The sequence below is a fragment of the Arvicola amphibius genome, chromosome 6 (genome assembly GCF_903992535.2).
Source record: "Arvicola amphibius chromosome 6, mArvAmp1.2, whole genome shotgun sequence".
Classification (NCBI taxonomy): Eukaryota; Metazoa; Chordata; class Mammalia; order Rodentia; family Cricetidae; genus Arvicola; species Arvicola amphibius.
The window spans coordinates 19,564,665-19,588,989 of NC_052052.2; the positions used below are offsets into that span (position 1 = coordinate 19,564,665).

Genomic DNA, 24,325 nt, shown 5'->3' on the forward strand with positions numbered 1-24,325 from the left:
ACAGTCCCACCCCCTTTTCAGATGCCACCCCAGCTCCTTCAGTGCCCCCTTGTGACTGACCTGGTAAACAGAGGGTCCCCGTGCTTGGGGACTCTGCCAGTCGCTGGCTGTCAGCTGGGGGTGTTGTGGAGCCACTTCGGCCTAAGTCCAGGCCTTGGGATGTAGACAGCGCCTGGAAAGGACCACCGCAGCTCAGGTTTAGTGAGCACCTACTGCACGCCAGGCACTGGGCTGGAAGCTGTCCAGGCATTGCTTCATTTAATTCTTCATACCAATCCTGCGAGGTAGGGGCTATTAATAACCCCATTTTGCAGATGAAGAAATGGAGGCTCAGACACGAAGTAATATTCATTCACTCATTCATATGTTCATTATTTATGGAATGTCTACTTTGCACAAGGCCTGGGTAGGTAGTCAGATATTAAAATAATCCGTGGACCAAGAGTTACAGAGGAAGTGAGGAGAGCACCTAGGATCAAGGGTTCAGCAGCCACCAGGAAGCTGACAATAAAAGCCTGTACTTTGGGGACACTTTTTCTACTGCTAACCCTAGGCTAAGTACTTTAGTGGGTTATCTCATCTAACCTCCCTATCATACAGAAATCAGTTATTATCCTGCCCACTTTTAAAGACACCATCTAGTAGAGGTTGGTCTCCTGATGCACGAAGCTCCCCAAGTATGCAACAGCTCATGTTTATTACACCAAGAAAATGATGTTTTGCCTGAACTGATGTACATATCGCATGTACATGCCTGGTACCCAGAACAGAGAAGAGGGCATCAGATCTCCTGGAGCTAGAGTTCTACAGGTGGCTGTGAGCAACCATGCGGTGCTGAAGACTGAACCAGGAGCAAGAGCAGCCAATGCTCTAAACAGCTATCTCTTCGGCTATTATTTTATTATATTTTAATTGTGTGCATGTGTGTACATGTATGTGCTTGTGTATGTATGGAGGTCAAAGAACAACTAGCAGAAGCCAGCTCTCTCTTTGTGGGTCCCATGGACCACACTCAGGTTGTCAGGTCAGAGGACGAGTGCTTTCAGCCACCGCTCATTTCATCAGCCCTGCTTTTCAAGACAGGGCAGTGGACGGGGTCTTACAGATATGCACCACCACGTCTGGCTCTCATGAAGTTTCTTCTTATGCTTTTCTAGACCCAACAGAGATGTTCAGGGGAAAAGAGTGACAAGAATGTAGAAAGGACCCAGACGGTGGTGGCGCACACCTTTAATCCCAGCACTTGGGAGGCAGAGGCAGGCAGATCTCTGAGTTCGAGGCCAGCCAGGTCTACAGAGGGAGTTCCAGAGAGTCTCTGAAGTCCTTCCTTCAGTCCCGCCCTCTGTCCTCTTGGGGTCTTATCTATTTCCCCGCTATAGTACTCATCACAACAGTAATCAATGACTTGTGTGACTGGCTATTTACTGTGTTCCTTGAGACTGTGGGCTCTTCAAGGGGCAAGGATCACACATGTCTTGTTTATTGCTGTATCCTCTGACCCCAGAGCCTGAGCTATGGATGCTACATAAATATTTACGGAGTGATTCTGAGCTGGTCAGGGCAGAGCTGGGACTTAGATCTAGGCCTGTTTGATTCCCAATGGAGCCTGAAGACTCAGAGCTGAGCCCGAGTCAGGATCTCAGTGAACAGCATAAGCCCCAACTCCTGAAGGGTCTGAGAGAGTACCCCCCATCATGTCTATTGTTTGGTCCTGACCTAGCGCCGCTGGATCATCAGCTTATGCTTTATGGACAGGTTGCCATATTGCCTAGCGCCGGCCCATAGGGAGAATGCAGGGCTGACTCAGGAAGAGGACACTGGGAAAGGACACTCTTGTGGGCCCCTGTGGTAGGCAGCGATATGCAATCCACTCAGAGTTTTAAGCATCAACAGGGCAAGGCTCTCTTGTCTGTTCCACTCACTGCATCTCTCGACATCTGGAAACAGGAGTTGTAGTCAGAAAGAACTTTGCAATTCACACACATGACCCACCAAGTCTTCACAGCAACCCAGGAAGCATGCATGGCTTACTTACTATCCTGGAGCTACAGAGCAAATGGACCCAGAGCCCTTGTGAAACTCGCCTGAAGCCACACAGCTGTTCAGAGGCAGAGTTCCTAAATCTCTTAAGGCCAAAACCTCTTTCCCACTCTCAGCTCCTGCAACAACCCTTCAGCCACTTCTGGAAAGGCTCCTTCTAGAGCTGTGGCCTAATTTAAGGCTGGGAGGAACACTGAAATTATCTAAGCCATTGGCTTCCAAACCCTGAGCCCGGGGGAGCGGAGGAGCTGTGTAACACTCCAGATACCCAGGCCCTAGTCCAGGAGGGCCTGACTCACACATCTGAGGGACATCTGGGAAACTGTTATCCTAATCTGCTCCCCCAATGGGTACCTTGTGCTCTAGTGCCATTTTACCGAAGAGGAGACTGAAGCAGGAAGAGCTTCACTGAAGGTCACATGAGCACATGAAGGACCCTTCTGCTGTTCACCAGGAAAGTCTCTATTTCTGTCAACTGTCCCAGCCTCATCCTTCTGCTTCCCATGCACCTGCTAACTCAAGGCTCTGCTCTCTCCTATACAGCTGTGGAGCTGTACCCCACTTTGCTTCAGCGCTGCTTCTCTCGCTCTCTAGCTACACACACACACACACACACACACACACGTAACCTGAAACAATGCTCTATGTGCATCACACTGACCTAACACATAGCTATGTAACCAAGGAGAACCTTGAACTTCTAATCTCCCTGACCCCATCTCCTTATGAGATCACAGAGTACTCTACCAACTACGCTATATTTCCAGCCCCCCCCCACCCCCCGCTTCCTTTTTGGGAGGTAAAGTTTTACTTGGAGTTGTGGATGGCCTAGAAATCACTATGAAGACCAAGCTGACCTGAAACTTGCAGGTATCCTCCTGCCTCTGCCAGTGCTGACAACACAAGCATGTACTGCCACAGCCTGTGAGTTTAGCTAGCACTGCTATTTTTGAAGAGAGAACACCTTCAGAGTATTGGAAAACCCAGGCAAGGACACACCTTTAAACTCAGCATTCAAGAGGCAGAGGCAGGCAGATCTCTGTGAGTTCGAAGCCAGCCTGGAAAAGAGAGAGTTCTAGGCCAGTTAGGACTGCAGAATAAGACTCTGCCTCAAAGCATGGAAGCAGCTCAGACTCTGGAATCTCCAAGTCCATTTCCCAGCAATAATAAGCTCACCATAGCTTTCAGAGCTACCTACCCGCAGCCACCATTCCTCCCTTGCTGTGGGTGGGGCTCAGCAGGCCTTCCTGCTCTCGAGGCCTCCCACTTGGGGCCTGAGGGTGTGATCTTGGCAGAAGAGACAAACCTCTCCAGTGGTTGCTTCTGCTCCACCCACCCATGAAGACCTTTGGCCACATCCTCCTGACTGTCCACTGCTCTTTTGCAGCCTTCAGGATCTGAGGGAAGCAGTTGGCTCCCTTCCCCACCACACCCCAACAGGCAGCCATTCTCTTGGCCTCTTCTCAAAGGTACCACCAAGCCCAAGTCTGTGAATGAAAAGTCAAAAGGGTCCTCTGTCTGCTTGTCTGTTCCCGGGTCAGTGTCTGAGCTTGCCCACAGGGACACCAGCTGGCGAGAAGGGGGGCCCCAACCTGCAGAGTACAGTGCCGGGAAGCACCAGCCCACATCCTTGATCCCCAGCCCCACCCTCCCCCCACCCCCACCCCCGCTGTGGCTGTGACCACCCCACCCCTTCCCCAGCCCTCCTCCCCCTCACCCACTCCTAACCTCCCCAGGGGAGCCAAGCTGCCAGCCCCAGCTCTCACTTCCGGCCTCATGACCCTCTCTCCAGACTGCATGCACTACACGCCCCCCCCCATCTCTCTCAGCTGCTCTGAAGGCCCAAGGATGTCCCAGGCTTCCTAGCCGTGAAAAACACTGCTGTTCTGAAGACTTCCTCAGGACCTCTCTTCTCTGCTGAGGCTTTACCTCCCAGGCCTAGCCACCTCCCTCTCAGGAACTTGGTCTTCCCTTCCTTTTAGCTCCTACTGCCCACCCAACCTGCAGGTCCTTCTAGCAAGCAGATTCCAGCCCCAGCTCTGAGCAAAACAATGAACTAGTCACTTATTTTGGATTTAAAAGTGAGCACAGAGAGGCTTAGTCATGCCCTTAAGGACACACAGCCATGCCATTCAACTCTGCTGTTGTGTAGGTGGGATCCTCTAAACCAAATTGCTTCACCACCCAGAGATTCAGCCTAGCTCGCCTCCCCTAACTATCTGTTCTAACCTATCTTTCTCCTAGTTTCTTACCTGTCACCAAGATGCACTACCTTCCCTGACCACTAGGTGTCCCCTCGGAGCCACTGATGCCCCAAGGGGAACTGGTCCTGCCCCGCCCCCGAACCACCAGCTCCCCCCACAACCCCAGCACAGTACAGCACTGCATACCCCACCCTACCCTATCCCCAGCCACACAGAGCTCTTTTGTGCAGCCCCCGCCCACCCTCTTCCTGTCCAGAGTGGGGCACCTGGCAAGCAGGTCTGTTCCTAAACCGCCCCCTGCCAGCCCCTTGCCCTGGGTGCCAGGTGTGTAGGCGCCACTGCCAGCTCTCACTGGACCCGAGGGTCACCCCACTGGCAGCCCTCCCTTCCTCCCTCCGAGGTCACCCAGGGACTGTGCTTCCCGCCCCACTCCACCCCCATCCCCTCCTGCCCTTGGCCCTTCCAGACTCCTGTCCTTGTCTTTCCTTCTGTCTCCCGGAGGACTCCCTCCTCCAGTACCACTAGCACCTCCTCCCACCTCTTTCCCGCCCCCGCCCATGTCCCTCCCCAGAGAGAGCCAGTTCTGCCCCGCCCCTTGCTGCCGACCAGGTCGGAAGAACTCCTCCCCCTGGAAAGTCACTGTTGGAAAGGAAGTGACTTCAGCAATTTGGCCACAAGGCTGGGCACTGCTGAGCCCAGCTCAGCCCAAGTCTTACCCAGCCCACCTCCAAAGCACAAAGGAAGCCATATGCATATGCCACCTCACCTAGCACCAAGAACCCTAAGTACACATCAAGCCCACCCAAGGGTATTTGAGTCTTGACCACACACCTCTCCAGCAGCACCCTGTGTGGAAGGAGCCACCTAGGATGCCCACACCTGCACGGGACCCACATCCAGTGCAGTCACCACTATAGCACACCTAACAGCGCCACTCTGAACTATGCCCCCAGTCGAGGCCACTCACATAACTTGTATACACAGCCTTATGCACTAAGGACAGAGAGCCCCACACACCTGCTTGCACACAAACCCAGTCCCAGTACACTTACAGCCTCACATCCTCCCACAGCCCTGCCTCCCCACCCTTCCTATCCCTGGAGGCCCAACCCCCATACAGACCTCAGGAATGCTCCTTTGGAAGTTGGGTGGGGTTCCTAGCAGGCTAAACTCTAAGGAGCTTCCTGGAGCCTGAGGCTTCATGTGTCAGTTCAGGGAGTTGCCTCTGCAGGGCAGGGCAGCCCCACCTGGCCTCTGTGGCTGGGAGCCTGGGTGGGCTAACCTGGGCCATGAGAAAGATGGGTCCTACCACGGACCCGCAGTCTAGCTGGCGGCAGTCACACCTGGACAACCATACCCTCCCAGTATCTCCATTCGGACTCCAGCTCCGTGCTTTCAAGGATGGCAGTAAAGAGGTGTGTGTGTGGGGGGGTTCAGCTGCGCCTATCAGGCGCTCTGCTTTCCACCTCTGGCCTGAATCCTGGTCACCGTCACAACCCATTTCTCCTCCCAGTTCTCTCAGGTCATCAAGGCAAGGGGAGAGTCCTCGGGCTAGGAGGCAGGACTCTAAGGGACTCGCTGTCTGTCTATAAGTCCCCATTCCCCTTTCTGGATAATGGGGAGGTTGAGTAAGCTAGACTAACGGTTTCTTGACTTAAAGGGTCCCTCTCCCCAACCCCACCTCTTTTGCCTAAGCTAAGAGCAGATCGCTAATAAGCAGGCCCAGGCCCGACTTTCTTTCTCGGTTACCTGAGCAGGCTTTGCAGAGGCCTGGCTCAGCAGGAAAGGTCTGTCTCCACCAGCATCAGATTCTCCAAGGTGTTTCTGCAGAGCCCTGAGCAGTGTGCCTCACCTGGGACCCTCTGCACACACTCAGCTGGGTTGGCTCTGGGGTCCAGGCCGATGAGTAGACAATCAGGCAAGCTCCCATCTGTAGAAACAAATACAGCATACCAAAGATAAGCGTGGATGCGGGATAAGGAGGCCAAAGGGCAGAGGGCCACTGAGCCAGGAAGGCATGCTTCTTCATGAATACCAGTCCAGTTCTGACTTTATCTCACTGCAGAATTGAGTACCTTCCTACCCCCTTTAATCCTTTAAAGATTTAATTATTATATTTTGTTTTTGCATGCCCGGTGCCCACAGGTCAGCAAGGGGGCTCAGATCCTCTGGAACTGGAGCTACAGATGGTGGTGAGCCACTAGATAGGTACTGTGAATGGAACCCAGGACTTTGTAAGAGCAACAAGTGCTCTTAAGCCAAGCCATCTCTCCAGTCCTTAGTCGGTCTCTTACAAACCCAAGCTCCTGTCTGGAAGAGGAGTCTTTGTATGTCAAATGTGTGCACAAACTGCAGACAGGATAGACAGAGGAGGGAACCTCCCCTTGGCAAAACTCCCCTATCCGGTCTCCTTTATGGGTCTCCATTTTCTCATCCCTAAAATGGGGAGCTACATCTTATGAGCGCGAGGGAAAGCAAGCTCCAGGGAGCTGGGGACTGTTGCCTGTGCAGGTGGGAGCTGCTGCTGAGTGGGAGAATGCCTGTTTCCACAAAGGTCCACATGCAGCTGCTGCTTGCCCATCTTCAGCAGCAACCACTTAGACCTTAGACCTTTGTTTTCCTTAATAACCATGGCCTTCCTCACCCTCCCCTGCTGCCTGCCCACTGGCTGCCCCCTGAAGCTGGGTGTGTGTGTGTCTGTCCGTCTGTCTAAGAAACAAGCCTCACAGAAACGTATACGTTCTGGTTGCCTGGGCACGTGCATGTGTGTGAGACCCTTGTCTACAAATGCACAACTCTGGCTTTCAGTCATCTGAGTAAATACACACACCTGTGTGAGAGTTGCAGGCTCCACTCTGCCTGCCATACCGCTCTACATTTCAATGTTGGCACCAGTGTGTTAAGACTGCGCATGTGTAGCCCAGAGGTAGCACGCTTGCCTAGCATGTATGAGACCCTGGGTTCCACTCCTAGCACCACAATAAAGCTTACACACAAGTGTGGACCTGGTGCATCAGCTGAGTCTGTGTCTACGAGAATCAAGTGTCTTCAGTTACACTTGTGGGTATGCGCACATCTGAATTTCTATTCTGTTCAGCTCTGTGTGTGTATCTAGCTGAGCCTGTGACAGGTGTGCCCAGCTGTGAGTGTGCCCGTGCATGTACACAATGTGCCTGGCTCGCTGAATCTCACTGTGTCAGGAGCCAGGCCAGCTCCTGCCAGCCTCAGAGCTCTTTGGATGTGGGTTTGGCAGCAGGGTGGGGGCGGGTGGCTTATCCTCTGCTGTCCCTGCAGGTTTCCAATCTCCAGGCCTTGACTGCAGGCGCTAGTGTCACTGCGGATCAGCATTGCCTACCTCCTACCTCTGCCTTTCCTTTCTGTGGGCTTTCAGGGTCATGGTGTGATGGTGTGACTGGTCACAGTATCCCTGCGGGTTTGTTTTTGCCATGGTCAGCATGTGCTTGCGGGTGTGTCTTTGTATGATGTGCAGATTTGTATGACCTTACCATTGTGAATCTGTGTATACCATGTATTTGTGTATGTTGGTGGGTCCTTGTGTTATTCCATTATATATCTGTGCCACTGTAGCTGAGTGTCAGTGTCGACACATGTGAGGCTCTACGTGCCTGTCAGCACAATGGTGCCTCAGCATTTGTGTGGTACCTTTGTGAGGCTGTGTGTGTGTGTGTCACTGCGTGTTGTATGTGCTAGCTTCCCTCCTCCCCTCACTATCTCCTGAGTGCCTGAGTGCGCTCTCTCTCTCTCTCTCTCTCTCTCTCTCTCTCTCTCTCTCTCTCTCTCTCTCTCTCTCTCTCTCTCTCTCTCTGTAGGAGCCAGACAACTCCCCAAGCCTGGATTAGGGACAATTTATCCACAGGCAGAGAAGAATTCCAACCTGCCAGAGCTTCCCTCTGATCCGTCCCCCCTTCCCTGTGGTTGAGTGGGTACAGAAATGCAGCCTAGCAGCTCCCAAGCCCTCAGGGAGCCCCCACCTCCACAGCTCTCCAGAGGCCCAGAAAGGTAAAAAAGATAGGACTCTGGGTGGCGTGAGCCCCCAACCCCAGTGACTGACTGGCTATAGCTAGCTAATCTTGGCCTTCTTCTACATATGGTGGGTGGGTGAGAGAGGCGTCTGCCTGGGGCTGAGGAGACCTAAGACCTAAGCGGGTGCCCTCAGAGCCTCTCTATCCTGATATTCCTCAGTTGATAAATACCATCCCCCCAGTAAATAACTAGGGACCATGCAACTGTGCCCATTCAGGCTGGGGGGGGGGGCTGTGTGGTGAGGGAATGTGGCAAGGGGAGTGGGGTTGGGCTGGGACTGAGGCTCCCTTCACGGTGCTCCAGGCGCAAGGCAGAATCACATGTTTCCCATTAGCTGCTCTGGCCTCCTTGTTCAGGGGTGTTGGCTGGGGGAGATTTGTTCTGGTTGCAGACACCAGCAGAGACCACACAAGAGAGAGAGAGAGAGAAGGGGGTGGGTTCTCGAGCAAGCACCAGAGGAAGCAAGGAAGAGACAGAGAGACAAGGACAGAAGGCAGAGGCTGGTCATGAGAAAGGTGAACAGAGACAGCGAGGGACAAGGAGGCAAGCTGGGTTAGGCCCCGGACAAGAGTTCAGGTCAAGAACCCAGAGAGGACAGTAGCAAAGGGAAGACCAACTGAGAGGTGACAGTGGAGAGGAAATCCAGAGACCAGGCTGAGCCACAGAGGCCTGAAGAGGATGGTGGGGCGGACAGAGCCAGAGCGGGGAGGCGAGGGCCTCATAGGCAGGGAAGTGGATGCCCAGGCGGGTGGCGGGTGGGGGCAGCCAGTGCCTGAGCCTCCCACCTGCTGACCCTCAAGCCTTGGAGATAACAGACCCGAATAGTGCTGACTTGCGGTTCAGAAATCCAATATCCTCCGCGGCGCACTAATCGACTACCTGAGCCCCAGTCCGTGTGAGCTGCCCCGATTAATCCTGCGGCTCCACAGCCTTAATTAGTTTAACAGTTTCAGGGGCAGAAGAGGCAGGCAACAGGGTCCCTAGGCCTATGGGGACACAGCCCTCATGCAAACCTTGTCTGGTGCCCCACCTCCTCAGTCACACACCTGCCTAGGCCCCAGAGGCCCCTTCCCACACCATCTGAAAAACACTGGGTCCTTTCTCTTGGGGCACAGTCCCAAGGGCTGGCACTTGGGTCAGAAGGGAGGTCATGTGACACTAAGACTCCCACCTTCTACTGTGCTTACTTAGTTCCCCTGGCCAGCCTTTTGGGGGCTTTGTGGTATGTATGGGGAAGCCCCACAAACTGTCAGCCTCTTACCACAGGGTAGTTAGTATGTTGTCTCTCTATGGTGGGAGACAAGGTCCTAACTCACTGACCACCCCAACAGCATGAGCTGATCATACATGCCACTCCCCACGACAGTCAGAGACAGGTGTAGTCACCAACAACCTTCCCTATGGGAACAACTAAGCACACAACCTGTTGCTTCCCTGGAAGCGTGAGATGGCTATATATATCTGATACCCCTGGGTGGCACAAGGCAGGTGTCCGGCTGTCACCCGTCACAACAGTGTAACCTACCACCTAACCAGGCACCACTTACCCACCGACAGGGTCTACGATGTACAAAATCCTAACATATGCAGTGAACCAAAACAGCCCCCACCATGGGACACAACCTTGTCCTTCTCTGAGGTTCCCCACCCCCCATCTAGACACAACATACCACCTCTGCCTGCTTTGGACAGGTGACAGCCCACCCACATCCTTCCTCCAGGACTGTCGCCAGCCTGGGTGGTGCTGTCCTCTGCCTGCAGAAGCGTCACAGCTCACAGGGCATGAATGTCACCCCAGCAATGCCAGAACCGGGCACAGCTACACGTTGCCCCAGTGACAAACGCTACTGGCCCCAGGAGGAGGAGGAGGCACACAGGGCTCTGGGTGTGACCTTGTTCCCTGGACACCAGGAGAGGAGGTAAGGTGGCCTCCTGCCTGGGTAACCCAGCAGCCAGGTAGCAGGCGCTGGAGAGCAGTGCTGGGGAGGGAGCCGCCAGGGCACACAGACAACCAGGAAATTTCACCTTCCCAGGCGCCCATTCCGTTTCTAATGAACTCAAGGAGGGGCAGCGTAGCAGCCTGAGCTCCTCTTTGCTGTGAAGGTTGTCGCTGTCCCTCTTCCTTATAAAGGCCCCCTCTCCAAACTTCAGGCCACAGAACTAGGGATAGGGACAAGGAGGCCAAAGTCCAGGAGCATGACTCACTTGGGGAACAGGCCCAGCCTGCTGGCCAGAGTGGTGAGTGAGGCCAGGAGCCAAGAGGCCCGGGTTCAAGTCTACGCTCCTCCCAAGCCAAGTTGTATGACCTTGGAGCAGCAGCTCAGCCTCTTTGGCTTAAGGGAGAGAGAAAGGGCCAAGGAAGTACTGGGGTCAGAAGGCAGCTTTAGAGAAGGGAAGGCAGCGGGCTCCATTCCCTGCCGCTGCTTCCTCAAGGACTCTCTAGTCTTCTCGCATCTCAGTCGCCAACCTACAAAGCTGGCCTCAGAAAATCACGTGCCATATGCAGCATGGGAAGAGAGGAAACTAAAGAGCTGGACACTCCCCTACAGTCACAGGCTAGACCTGTGTCAGCTGGACCCTGCTTCCACTGCCTGGCTTCCCACAGGGACTGGAGATGTGGGCGAGTGTTGAGGAGTTGATGGGAGACAGGACAGACTTCCTTATGCTAAGACCATGGAATTAGATTAAGCCAGTCCTCCCCTTCACCTTTACCCTCAGCCTCCCTTGGTCTACCTTAGCACCAGACTAGCAGAACAGCTCAAACGCAGGGAGTGAAACACACACATCCCCCTGCTGCCCTCAGGATCCATGAAAGCACCTGCTGCACAGGAATAAGGGACCTGAGGTGGCAGTGTTCAAGGACCCCCTTACTATATGAAAGTCCAGAGAGGGATAGAGCTAGCCTGAGGTCACACAGCAGGACTGCAGCAAAGGCCAGAACTCTCTCCAGCGACATTCTCAAGAGCAGAGTCCTCTAGCCCCCGGGGGTGGCTAGAGCTAGGGGGCCCTGGGGGACTTAGCAAAAAAACGTGGCGACAGATGGCCTGCCGAGGCAGCGGCGATCTGGGCGGCTGGCAGGCATGCTTGCTCCCGCGCAGGGAAGCAGCTAATTTTAGCTGAGGCCTTGATGCCAGCTTTGTTCCCCCCACCCACCCGCCAAGGGGGCCCAGCATGCTTTGCGTGCAGCCCGCCCCCCTGACACCCCTCTACCTGACCCCCTTGGTGAGTAGTGTCCAGACCCAGGGTCCTAGAAATCTCTGCCCCACTAGGCCTCACCATACCAAGAGGACAGGGCTGGGCCTATTTGTTCATGACTCAAAGCTCAGTCCTTCAGGAGGATGACAGGAGGAAGCCAGAGGCCACTGTCCAGACTGGGAGGGCTGGACAACAGAGGCTGCCAGCATTAAAGAGAGGTGGGTACTGCCCTCCACTCGGCACTGAAGGAGACAGGACCCTGACGCCACCAAGTCTCATTCTGGCCCTGGGCAACAGTGCCCCTGGTGCTGGTGAGCAGGGCAGTTCCTCATAACTGACTTTGTTCCAGGAACTCAAAGTGCTTTAAAGCTGGAGACTCTCAGGTTTGGAAACTGAGGCAGAGCCTGGGAGAGTCATCATTATCAGGGGGAAAGGATCGGTGAGGCCTAGGCACCCTACAAGATGGCAGGGCCCTTGTCTAGCTTAGGTCCCGGGATTGCTCTTCTGTGCCACTCGGGCTGGTGGACGGCTGACCAAATAGGGAATGTCCAAAACTGTAAAGGATGCCTTGCGTTCTTTGCCTGGTACCCTATTTTCTGAAGGCTCTTTAATCTTAGACTCTGTTCATTTCAAGTTCAATTACACATGCCCAGTGGGGCTCTCGGGCAGAGTCCCTACTAGAAAGGGCATTTCTTTGGGGTAGCTCTGAAGGGCTACCCTCAGCTCCCTGGCCAGTGGTTACAAGGAAGATGGCCAAGTAGGAGACAGAGGAGGAATCTTGAAAGAAATCTGAATTTTAGTGAGAACAGTGAGGACAGAAAGAGGAGGGAGAGATCAAGGCCGAGAGGGGAAGATGCTGGGTGCAAGAAAAACAGCCTAAGGAGAAAGGAGGGAGGGGAGAGGAAGCCGAGCTGGGGAGAGGTAGGGAGAGCATGCCAGGAGAAACAGCAAGAAAAAAGACTCAGAAGAGTGTGAAGAGGAGGAAGAAAAAGACAAAGAGAGAGAGAGAGAGAGAGAGAGAGAGAGACGGGGAGGATGATGCAGAGACAAAGGCATACACAGAAGGAGAGAGATGGAGGAGCTTGCCACAGACAGGCCTAGGCACAGCAACCCAGGGAGCAGGAGACAGAGGGACTGACACACCCAGAAGACTAGCGGAGACAGTCAAGAGAGTGAGATACACTCACAGAATAGGGTGGAAAGAAGGGGGAGACACTAAGTGATGGATAGAGTGTGGGGGGAACAGCAGAAGTAGGCAGGGGTGGAGGGAGGGGCACAAGCAGGGGGGGAGATGTCGCCAGAACTGGGGGGGGGGGACAACAGAGGACAGAAATGGAATGTGGGTCTGGGCATGAGGCTCACAGATGCATCGGCTCTGGTTTCAGCTGGGGCAGTTGGCTGCTGGGGGGGAGCAGGGCTTCGAGAGGGGGGGTGCTTGTTGCCATGGCAGCGGGCACGGCAGGGGCACAGTCTGCTGGCACTTGGAGCTGTGGGCATGGTAGGGGGCTGACTAAGGGGGGGGAAAGGGGTGTGTGATGAAGAAGCATCGCCCCTGCCCTCAGGGCTCCACCAGGAAGTTTCCAGAAAGCAACTGGAAGATGCTGGAGTGAAACAGGCCTCTTGGGCTTTGCCCAGCCCCAGGGGGACACCTTTCCCCAGGTCACATGTGCCATCCCAGGGTTCCACCTGTGTCTCAGGATGTCCCCTGGGGATCTTCCTCCTCTGCCCCCTCCAGTCTGGCTGAAGATCCCATATGCTGCTGCTGCTGCTGCTTGCAAGGAAGCAAGATTGTGAATTCAGGATCTGTAATCCTAACGCAGAGCCCAGGCCTACCGGGCTCCAGTTGCCAAGGCGACGGTGGGTCAGAGGGCAGTGCAGGGCGCCCGCTCCTCCAAGTCAGAATCCCAATTGTTAAAGCCCAAGAATAAACAGCTGAAGCGGCTGGGGGGGGGGCGGCCAAGAGGGGGGGCTGAGGTCTGCATGGGCTCAGTGTGGTGTTGTCAAGCGAGATGTCACTAATTGTCTGAAGGAACGGGCTGAGGCAGCTCTTAACTGCTTCCGTGCCACCGGAGACACCTTGGCTGCTTGGCCTCATCCCTGGGGCTTCCCAGCATTCCACTAGGCCAGCCTGTGGGTGTGTGTAGGGGGAAGAGTGCTGGGCCAGCATAATCTCTGCCTCCCTTGCACTGAACCCCCACATACTTTGGCTCCCAACACTCCTCTTTGCTCAACTTGGAACCTCCCACCTGCAAGCTAAATCTTTATGTCCCCAGAACCAGTAACCCCCAATCACTGGGCTCATACAACCTCATGAAGTCCAGAGTCATTTCCTGTGGCTTGTAAATGCTCTTAGCTCCCCCGTCACCTCTTCTTCCCCTAAGTCAGAGGGTCTGGTACAGATGTGTGGGAAGCAAAGAAAGATATGCCTAGTGCCTGTCTGCTCCTTGTGTAGAGGGATGGGTGTGGAAGGGGACAGCCCCCAGCAATTCTCCCTGTGGCTCTCCCTCCTAGACATACTCAGAGCCAAGAGCCTGGCTTCTAGCTTTTCTGTTTTGCTTGCTGTGTGGCTCTGAACAGTTTTCCTTCCATATAAGCGTGTCGCCTCCTCTGTCCCAACCTAAATACGTAGTGGTGCCTTTTCTGATTCATGCCGTGTCTGTAACCCCTGTTCGGGAGTTCCCAATCCTGCTGTGAAAAGGTAAGTCATGAGGAGGGGGCAGCGTCTAGGACACAGTAGCCGGCTTCATAGATAGCTGGGCTTGTTAGTGCCTTAGTGTCTCTCCCTCTGCAAGCACAGCGCTAAGAGTAAAGGGAATGGGGGGTGCGTTTACTGGAGGTGAGGATCGATTCTGGGAAGGTTTTCTGCAGAAAGGAGTAGCTAGCAAATGTGGACATGAACTGAAAAAAAATAGAGGTCTCCAGAAGAAGACTTAAGACCCCAGTCCAGCCTCTCTCACTGTAGAAAGGGTGAGACCTTTGAGGTCTCCTGCCCAAAGCCAGCCCTGCCTGCTCCAGCCACCTCCTGCTGATTCCACCCACTGTGCTCTGGAGCTCAGGGGAGCAGGCAAGGCTCCGAGGTGACATGGGGGTGGGTGGAGCTTTGGGCACAACTTTAATCCACGACCCTCTTTCCCTGGACTTCAATGCTAGTGCCCCCTCCCCGCACCCAGAAGAGCGGGAAGGGGCCCCGAGCATTCAAACCCCTTAGATGGATACCTGTGGGCAGAGACAAAGTCTGTGGGCTGGGATCTGGGCTTAGAAACAGGGGATCCCCCAGAGAGAGCCCTGCCCAGCTGGGGGCTGAAAGCGGACAAAAGGCTACTTGTTCTCAGGATGCCTGTGCCTTCTCAAACATACCTACAGCCACACTCTGGGGACAGCTACACCCACAGAGCCACACAAAGCCTGTTGGGGTGGAGATGGGGGGGGGTGCTGATGCAGCTAGCCCCAGAGGTCAACCATAGGAACAGACCAAAGCTGAACCAGCTCTCGCCTCATGCAGAGCACAGCTCACCTCACCATCCTCCATCCAATTTAGTTACAGAGAGCCCAGGCTGAGGTGCCTAACTAAGACCCAGTCAGTCTCAAAGCTACCCTCTCCATCATACCGTCTAACTCACCAGCTTCTCGCTAGTTGGCTTGGCGGCTAGTGAGACTTATTACCATCCTTTTTAATTTTTTATTTTTGGTAGTGCTTGGAATTGAACCCAGGGCCTCAAGCATGTTGAGTCATACGCTGCAGCCCTGCTCACATTGTCCTCCTCTGCAGACAGGTAAACACGCGCAGGCTAAAAGCTTGCTTTCGTGGCATGAGTCTTGATCTCAACACTAAGGCAGAGGCAAAGATCTGAACCAAAGCCAGGCTTGATTTAAGAGCCCAAGTTCTTGCATGTGCTACCTCTGCTTGCCATCACCCCATCTCACACCCCAGCACCCTACCACATACATGACCAGACAGCAGAGACATGTCTGAATGGAGGTGTAACTCTCCATCCCACACACATCTCAATGCCAGTCTAGCACCAAGCTGACAATTCTAGCTCATCAGTGTCTATGGTGTCCCACCCTATGCTGTCCCTCAGAATCACAGAGGTCTACAGCATGTGCGGGGCCAGAAGAGGCTCTCTTTAAACTTTTCCAGAGGGCAACCACTAACTCCCCTACCGCAGAATGACAAAGCAGTCTACACTGGCTGGGGTGCCTGATCCCCAAGGGCCTGGACCCCCCCACCCCCAGCTCACAGCCCTGATGAGAGCAAGTCTAAACAAACTCCTTCCTGGGGATGTCAAAGCACCTTTCCTGGGGGTGGGGGGCGCTGTGATCCTGGAGCCTAGCTAGTGAGAAGGATCAAGTTACTCGCCCCCCCCCACTCCCTCAGCTGTGCCCTGGACTCCTTGGGGTTGACCTTTCACCTCATCCAGGCCTGGACCCAAAGGGGGAGCCCAGGCCTCACCTCCTGTTAACCCTCTGCATTCCTTATTTGATTCTTGGGCTCCTGCCAGGTCCCAGTAGGTCAGAAGGAGCCTAGCCAGGCATGCCAACCTTTCTCTAGTCTCCCATCCTATCTGGCTTTCCAAGGAGCTCTACGGAGGGCGCGTCCCTGCCCCCTGCCCATGCTGCCCTGCTGGGATCAGATGCCTCGGCCCAAGCAGCTGAAAATGACCTGGGCTATTTTCGCTACAGTATCATGTTGCTACTCCCCTTGGGCTGGCTGCTTCCCACACCTCTCCTGACCATCCCGGCCTACCCTCACTCATCTCTCACCCAGAATCACTGACTAACAGGATAGGAGGGCTCTTAACTGGCCTAAGCTTTTCATGACTGAGGCCACGAGGACCCAGTCATGGGCCTGGGCAGGAAACCAGGCTCTCTGAGTTCCCGCCCAGGTCTCATTCTAACGGCCTGCTCTGTACCCTAGATGCCGGAGCCTCTGACCCAGCCAACCTCCCCCAAGCACCAGAAAGTCACATTGGAGGCTACCCATAAGTCCCTGGGCCACTCCACACGTCAGAAACCGCCTCCGGCATGCTCTTCTCTTTGTTCAGAACTGGTATCAGGTCTGTACACCTATGGCACAGGCTTGAGGGCCTACCTGGAAGGTTTGTGGGTGTATAAAGTAGGAGAAAAGACAGGGAGGGAAGACAGAAGACCAAAGCCTGGAAAATGAGAAGTGGATTCAGACATTAGTCCCAGCTGCCCCTTGCCCCAGTGTCTTGGTGAAGCTCACCCTCCCCCCCCCCTGCCCCCCGTGCCCGGGTCTTCCATTCCTATCAACTCAACTCCCTCCAGGCTTCTGCCCCTGCCCCTGCCCTATCTCTGCCTTAAGCTCCAACCCTCCTGGGAAGGAATGTGACTGGTCAGGTCTGAGCTGACCATGAGTGCTTATAAGGTGACAGACCCCCCCCCCATCCTAGGGGAGCTCACATACCAAAGTGGGGGTGCAGTTTAACCCTTTGCAGTTTCGTTTTCAAGAAAAGATGGGTACTCCCTTTGACCAATCGTGTGTGTGTGTGTGTGTGGCTTCATGGAGGGTAGGACGCTTTCATACACAATCCCTTTTCCAATAGGATGGAGGGATCTGTCTGCCTGGCCACTCTTTATTAAAAGATCTCTTGACACCCTAAATGTTTTATCTTGTCTCCTAAAATATGGGAAAAAGCCAGGAACTGGTGTTGAGGCCAGAGAGGAGGTTTCATGAACCCCAACCTCAGGAGTCCCTAGTCTGATGGGAGGGAGAAATAGAACCCTGCCCTGGGGAGTATGGTGGGGGAGACCCCCCGCACAGAGACTGGGACAAAGAGCCTAGAGCAACAGAGGGCCCCCGAGGTGCTACTCGAGTGGGAAGAAGCCAGCGCAGAGAACAAGCCAGGTGGGGTCAGACCGGGCAGGATTCCCAGAGGCCCCTGGCCTTACACCCCTCCCCCCAGGCTCTGGAATCTCGGGGGTCAGGGATGAGGGACAGCTCCACCCCCTGCTCCCCTCAGGCTCAGGAATTCCACCAGCAAACAGGAGGGGGGGCTTCGGACTCTGTCCAAGTTGGCTCCCACTGGATCGGGAACTGCAGTTCCTTGTCGCCCCCACCCCCACCCAAGCCCCTAAGGCTGGCCCCCTGCCCTTCTCTCCCCCTGCCTGGGTTGGCATGGTGTGTGCCAGGCGCTGGCAGAAAACAAACCCGCCGGGGTGGGTTTGCAGGGAGCGGGGTAACCTTGACACAGTTGCAGCAGTCGCTAATGGCAGACACACACTCCGCCTGTTCTGGGGGGACTGTTGCCGTTGCTAGGAAACCGGCAGCCGCGTGAATGGAAATGGGTCAGTAAACCTGGGGAGAGATAGTGTGACACTCGAACCACTGCAGCTGCTCCAGCCCACACCGAAATCCCTCCTCTTCAATATTTATCACTCCCGCCTGGGCCCTCAGCTCCTGCCAGACCCAGCACCAGCCTGGCCCTCAGGCCCCCCCAAGGCCTGATAAGGGTAAAGGGAGAAAAAGCGATGGATGGGGTTGCTTATCCACCGTTGGGCTGGGATGTGATTCGGCACGGAACTGGTTCTGGAGGAGATTGAACAGGAAACAGAATCTAATCCCGTGGTGGAGAAGGGGTTAAAAGGTCAATTCACGCCTGTTCCTGACTTAGGAACCGTGGTAAAATTACTGTGAGCAGCCTAGCGGCTGCCTGTTGTAACAGACACAAGAAAAGGCAGACTTCCCCCCTCTCTTCACCCAGTTTTGGGGCCTCCCTCTGCATAGGGGGGCTAGAAGAGAAGAGACACCCAAAACGACGAGGACTGATTGGCAGCCTGGAAATACTAGTCAATACAGACAGCATCCCAAACGGCCAGGGTCTGCCTTACCACACACACCTCCAGTGACACACCTTCCAGAGAGAGCTGCTGTTCAGGAAGCCTTGACAACAACCGCACACAGAAACCCTCACAATAGAGCATAACAACTGCCATTCAGAATAGTGGCCTGCAGCTCAACTCCCAGCTCCGAGAGGACAAACCCAGGCACAGGCTAAACTCTTCCACCGCGAGTCCGTCCAGCCCTGACTCAGAGCCAACTCCTCTACCTTATTTTTCCTCATCCCCACAGCCAGTCTCCTCGGCTAGAGCACACCCCAACCCACTGGCGCTGTGATGACTCTCAGGCACACATCCCACAAGTTAGCTGCCCCATGCCCAGCACCCCATCCCTAGAGACTGACTGGTCCCTGACACACACATTCCTTTCTTCTAGAAGCATGCAGCATCACCACCCTGCCTGACACAAGCGCTCACGCCACTCTTGAGCACAGGCCTCTCTTCAGATAACAGGAACCCCAGGAGTCAGCAATGCTGCTCATTTGGGTGACATGCCCCCTCCACCCACCGCGATTTCCGTCAAGAATCCCTGAAGGGTGTGTTTCAGTAAGGAGGGCGTTCTGGCTTTTCTGGAGGGTGGGGGATACCTTGACAGGGATCTCCCTGCCGACTTGGTTCTCTGTATGCTATCTCCTAGGAGACATCAGTCAACACGGGCTTGGAGCCTGTCAGAGCTGGAAGGTGCCTGAGGGAGTCACTAATCCAGCCTCTGTGTCAGGCCGAAGGGAACAGAGACTCAGAGGAAAAAAATCACCTGCTCAAAGTCACACAGCCTAACTGCTGGTTGGAGCTTTTTGCTTCCATTCAGTCAGCGACTGTGAGCCCTCTATGGGTACAGAGAGAAACTAGCCAGATGTATGCATGTTGCCTTCCAATGGGACCTCTTTTACAACCCTGCTGCCTACTCAACGCTTTCGGCCTCTGCTTTCGGGCTGCCCCTGTGTGGTGGTTCTGAGTGGGCTGGGCTGGACTTAGTTTAGCCATCGGGCAAGTTTCTGAACTTTGTATCCGGGGTCCCAGCGCACCACCAGAACCCAAAGCAGCTTCTCTTATTCCCTATACCTAGCCTTCAAAGCAAAACCGCTTTAGCTCCAAGGGCACGCCTGTCTTGTATTATTTAAGTAGATCTCTGCCAGGATGCCTGCAGGATAATGGGTGAAGAGGTGTTCAAGGTAGCTTTATGTATCCATATATAATATCTGGTGGTGTTGGGAATTAAACGCAAGACCTCGGGCCTGAAAGGCAAGCACCTCACGGATCTACTCCATCTCTAGCCCTTCCTAAGTGGTTTCTGCAGAAAGGCAAACTGGGGTTCACAGAGGCAGGCCTCAAGTTTACAGTCAAATGAAACTTTTTTTTTTTTTTTTTTTTTTTTTTTTGCTGTTGTTTTGAGACGAGGTCTCACTGTGTAGCCCTGGCTGGCTTCAAACTCAGAGATCCACCCGCCTCTGCCTCCCAAGTGCTAGGATTAAAGTCATGCAACATCAGGGCCTAGTGAGAAGAATCCCGGGCTCCTTCCAGTATACTAGTTTTTCCCCAGAGGACAAGGAAGGCCAATCAACAGCAAACAAAACTGGGGAAGGTGGGGGTGGGGAGAGGGCCCAGGTGTACTTCCTGGGCTGAAGTGGAGCCTAGGGGAATTTGAATTTGAATCTGCGCATCTGGCAGTGGAAGGGTGGAAAGTGAGCAAGGAGCCCCAAAGGAAGAATCCTACTGACCTTAAGCCTGCCTGGGCCGTACACCTGGAGAAGCCAAGCTTTGTGCTCTGCCAGCCCCACCCCCCAGCGGAACAGTAGGAGCATCCGGAGGTGACCAGCCCCCTCCTTGGGCATCAGTTTCCAGACCATACTTAGAGCAGGCCCGGGCGGAAGGGCTTTAATTTAATGCATTGTGACCAGGGTTGGTTCTCAGCTCCCAGCACTTTAAAGGTCTCTTGCCCCAGTGTAGAGCGAGCTGAGCCTACCAACAGCAAGCATGAGTTTAAGGAATAAATGAACACTCAATAAAGCCAATGACTTTCCCTTTCCATCCTTCCCTGCCTACCCTGAGAAGGCACATTTCACAGGCCCGGTGGAAGGTAGATGGCATTCATCTACTCTCCTGAGCAGGGCTGCTTGTTATGTCCTTACTATGGGGGAGGCAACGTACTAACTGCTTCACAAGTGCGACTTCAAGCTCCACAAGGCCCAGGACTGCCTACTAGCATCTAGTTTTACAAGAGAGGAAGGGAAAAGAAAAACTCAGGAGTGAAGGGACTTGCCCACGATCAATGAACAGTGAGACGGCATCCAACCAAGCCTCCCATCACGGCTTTAGTTTAACGAGGTGAGCTCGGTAGGGGCGGGAATTGTAACCGAACTGGGGGCCTTTGGCTGGGAGTGGCCAAACGGTCCATCCGTCTCCATCTGCAGAGCTCAACCAAACGGTCCTGGAATTAGGCAAAGCTGTGGGAAAATGATCTCTTCACGCCCCCACCCCCCACCCAACAGTGCCAAGAGTGAGCCTGAGAGTCACTTACCAACTCCCCTGGATTTCAGGACTCCGGGAAATGGGAGGCCCTCCCTCCCGGGTCTCTTTTTCCGGACTCTGACCAGCAAGGTGCAGAGTCGTCCCCCAAAGCAAGCTGCAGCGGGAGTTGGGGAAAGGATCCAGGATTTTCCCAGCGGTCCGTCGCCCACTGGCTCGGCAGTTGCGAGAGGAGGGGGACCTGGGAGAGGGCTGCCTCACTTCCCTCCTCCAGAGAAGCCCTTCGACGCCTCAGCTCGAGCAGGAAGCGCGGGTCTGCCGGCCGAAGGAATCCGCTCCCGAGTTTTCCCGCCGCCGCCCCTCGAGCTACCTGGCCGCCCCGGTGCTTGCGCCTGAGCCCCCGCCCCCTCCCCAGGAGGCCGCAGGGCTTCTGACTCTTTGCGGAGGTGACGGGCCGAGAGGGAAACCAGGCGGCTGGGGGAGGGGCGTCGCCTGCACCTGGCCCCTGTCCGCCGCCCAGGCCGAGGAGGGCGGGCCTGGACCCCCGCCAGCCCCGAAGGAGCGGCGGGGGAGGGGAGCCTCCTGCCTCGCCCGGGGGAGGTCCGGGACCGGGCGGGGAAATCTCCCACCCCACCGGAGCGGCGGAGACGCGTCCGGGGGTCGAGAGGCTCGGCGCCCCTTCCCGAGCGGCGCTGGGCCGGCTCCCCCGGCCGGCCGCGCTCTCCAGCTGCAGGAAATTCCAGAAGCTCTCCATCATCCCCGCGCAGCGCGCAGCCCAGGCTGCCAAGGCTCCCCGAAGGAGAGCCACATGCCGGCCGGCCGACCGCGCGGCCCGCCCTCGCCCCCACCCTGTCCCACTCGGCCGGGCGGCCACGTAGCCCGATCCGCCGCCCCTTCCCGCACCCCGGGGGCCGACGGAATGCGTGGCAGCCCCGGTCGGGGGCTATTTTGAGCGGGAGGGGAGCGGCCCAGCAGCGGTGTTTTCGGCTTTTTCCTGGCCCCCGGCCCGTTAGCCCAGGCCCTCGGCTGCCCGCGGAGGAGGGACACGTGGAAGGGGAGGGGAGGGCAGCCTCGATCCGGCTCCAGGCTGGGAAGGGCCCGGGAGACACCCGGCCCTACTTGCTCGCTCGGCGGGCCGAGCGACGGGATTACTAATAGCGCCTTGCACCGGTGGTGGCTCCAGGGCGCCCGCTACCTGCATGCCCCTCCTCCGGTGAGCGCCGGCGGCCCGGGCACTCCCTCCCCAGCGGCGGACTCGGGCCTCACTGGATAGCGCCACCGAGCACCAGTGGCCAATCACCGGCCTCGATTTCCTTACCTGTAAGTTGGGATGAGCTACCTGGCTTTATTTGAAGGGTACCATATTCACTTTGTTGTGCGTCTTTCCCTGGGCAAAACACTCACTTTTCTTGGGGAGGGGAGCTTGGTTTTAACATTTATAAAGTGAGAGAGATTGCAAAGCCCTCTTTTCAGGGGAAACCAAAACAATGTATTTTCATACAATAATACATTTGCATCTAGCGCCCACTCAGTGTTAGTGGCCAACGGCATGCACGCTGGCTTTGCATTGTCAGAATGAACTAACCCCATTAAGGTCGCAATAAAGATACTGTGTTTTTGCTCCGGAGGAAACTGAGGCTCGGTAGAGTCAAGTAACCTGCCAAGAAGGTTAGACAATGGCACAGCCGGAAGTCAGACAAAGTGGCTTCAGAGTATGAGGTAATTACTGACACAAGATAAACTCTAAAACAGAGGTGGAAACGAAGACCCAATGTGCCACTCCAAGCTGCCTTTGACCAGTGGTAGAGTAGGTACCCAGTACAGTCTTCCAGCTTTTTAGCACCGTGATGCAGCCTTCTGAGTCTATGCAACACCTGCTATGGGACAGCTAGGGGGTCCCCGGACAGTGTCTAAAAATGGGTACCAAACTGCCCAACAGCCCAAAGACCGCAGTCTGCCCTCAACCGCTCATCTCGTAGTTCACTAATTTATCAGATTCTAGGCTCACCCCAGTCTCAGAGGTAAGAGGTATTGAGATGGGTAAGGAGATGGCACATAGGGAGGCATCCTGTGAGAGAGTCTAGAGCTGCTTCCTGCTCCCTCCACACCCTCCAGCAAGGGAACACAAAGGTTGGAGTCACATAACCCCCCTCCACCCCGGAAACCTGGCAGTTTATTTCTGTCTCTGGGTCCCGTTTCCACAGAGTCCGTCCAGGAAGGCTGGCAGCAGCTGGCTTAGAGGGGCAGAGCTTCTGCTCCAAGGGTCCAGCTGCCACCCCGCCCTCCCCCACCTGCCAGGCCAGACTGGACTCCAGAGTCAGAGGTGACATTGGGATGAGCTAAAAACTGGTGCTCAGAGAGGTGACGCCAAATGTCCTGAGAGGCCCGGAAGCCACAACAGAGGTTCCACCTGGGGCCAGCTGGTCAGAATTCTGAGGGAGGGAACCCTTTCTCCTCAACCCACAGCCCAGGTGCTGTCTCCTGTAGACTGGGCCAGTCTGCACCAGTTCAAATTGGTTAAAGGTGTAACCTAGCGCTTCAACCCACTTTATCCCAGATTATTCTGGCTCATGACTCCTGGACCCTAGTCCCAAAGAAAAGGCTGCTTCTAAATCCATGCTGCCCACTTAGCCAGTTGCCACTGCGGCTCCTGGGCATTGAGAACACTGTTAGCCCGAAGTGGGAAATGCTGATAGGTGTAAAATACACAGCAGATACTTAAGTCTTCCTATAAGAAATGGAAAATATCTCAGTAGTTTTATAATGATTATATGCTGAGACAATCCTATCTTTGATATGCTGAGTTAGATAAGATATGATGGATTTTGCTTCTTTTTTTTTTCTTTGTTGAATGCATTAGAAGTCCCAGCCTGGTGGGGCAAGTGCCTGTAATTCCAGCATGTGGGAGTCTAATATAGGGTCTTGAGTTTGAGAATGAGGCAAACGTGGGTTACACAGTGAGTTCCAAGCTTCCTTTGCCACACAGACACCTTGTCTTTAAACAAAGGGGGGGGGGGGGTGGTACCAGGCTAGGCATGCCTTTAATCCCAGCATCAGGGAGGCAGAGGCAGGTGGATCTCTGTGAGTTCCAGACCAGTCACAGCTGTGCAGTAAGACCCTGTCTCAAATGTGTGTGTGTGTATGTGTGTGTATATGTGTATGTGTGTATGTGTGTGTATGTGTGTGTGTATGTGTGTATTAGCAAACTTTTAATAACATGCATTACTTCCATGGTGTTTTATTGCACCACACTAGATCAAATGGCGCTCTGGCTTACAACCAAAATTCTGCCAACTCCAGATCAGTATCTGTGGCTGTCACTCACCCACTTTCCCACATCCAGACCACAGCCTTACACATGGGTCTAAATCTCAATGCCCCATACTCCCCAACCCCAGCTTTCTGTGATTTAGGCAAAGCTAGAGATTTTTGTTGGTGGTGGTTTTTGGTTTTCAAGACAGGGTCTCTGTTTAGTCTTAGCTGTCTGTCCTTGACTGTACTGGAACTCTCTGCAG

At 54.8% G+C, this 24,325-nt stretch overlaps 1 protein-coding gene across 5 annotated transcripts in view; it reads right to left on the reverse strand.

The window, feature by feature from the left end:
- The window catches only part of Ahdc1 (AT-hook DNA binding motif containing 1), a 65,799-nt gene that overhangs the window by 16,032 nt on the left and 25,442 nt on the right, over positions 1–24,325 (reverse strand). For 4 of the 5 annotated variants that reach the window (XM_038332936.1, XM_042055232.1, XM_038332937.1 and 1 more), the window contains 2 exons: positions 5,994–6,174; positions 61–172 (listed from right to left, as the gene is read on the reverse strand). The gene's annotated coding sequence lies outside the window, so the exon portion shown is untranslated. Of the gene's footprint in view, positions 1–60; positions 278–5,993; positions 6,175–24,325 lie in introns of all 5 variants that reach the window. The other variant, XM_038332938.1, reaches the window with a different exon arrangement.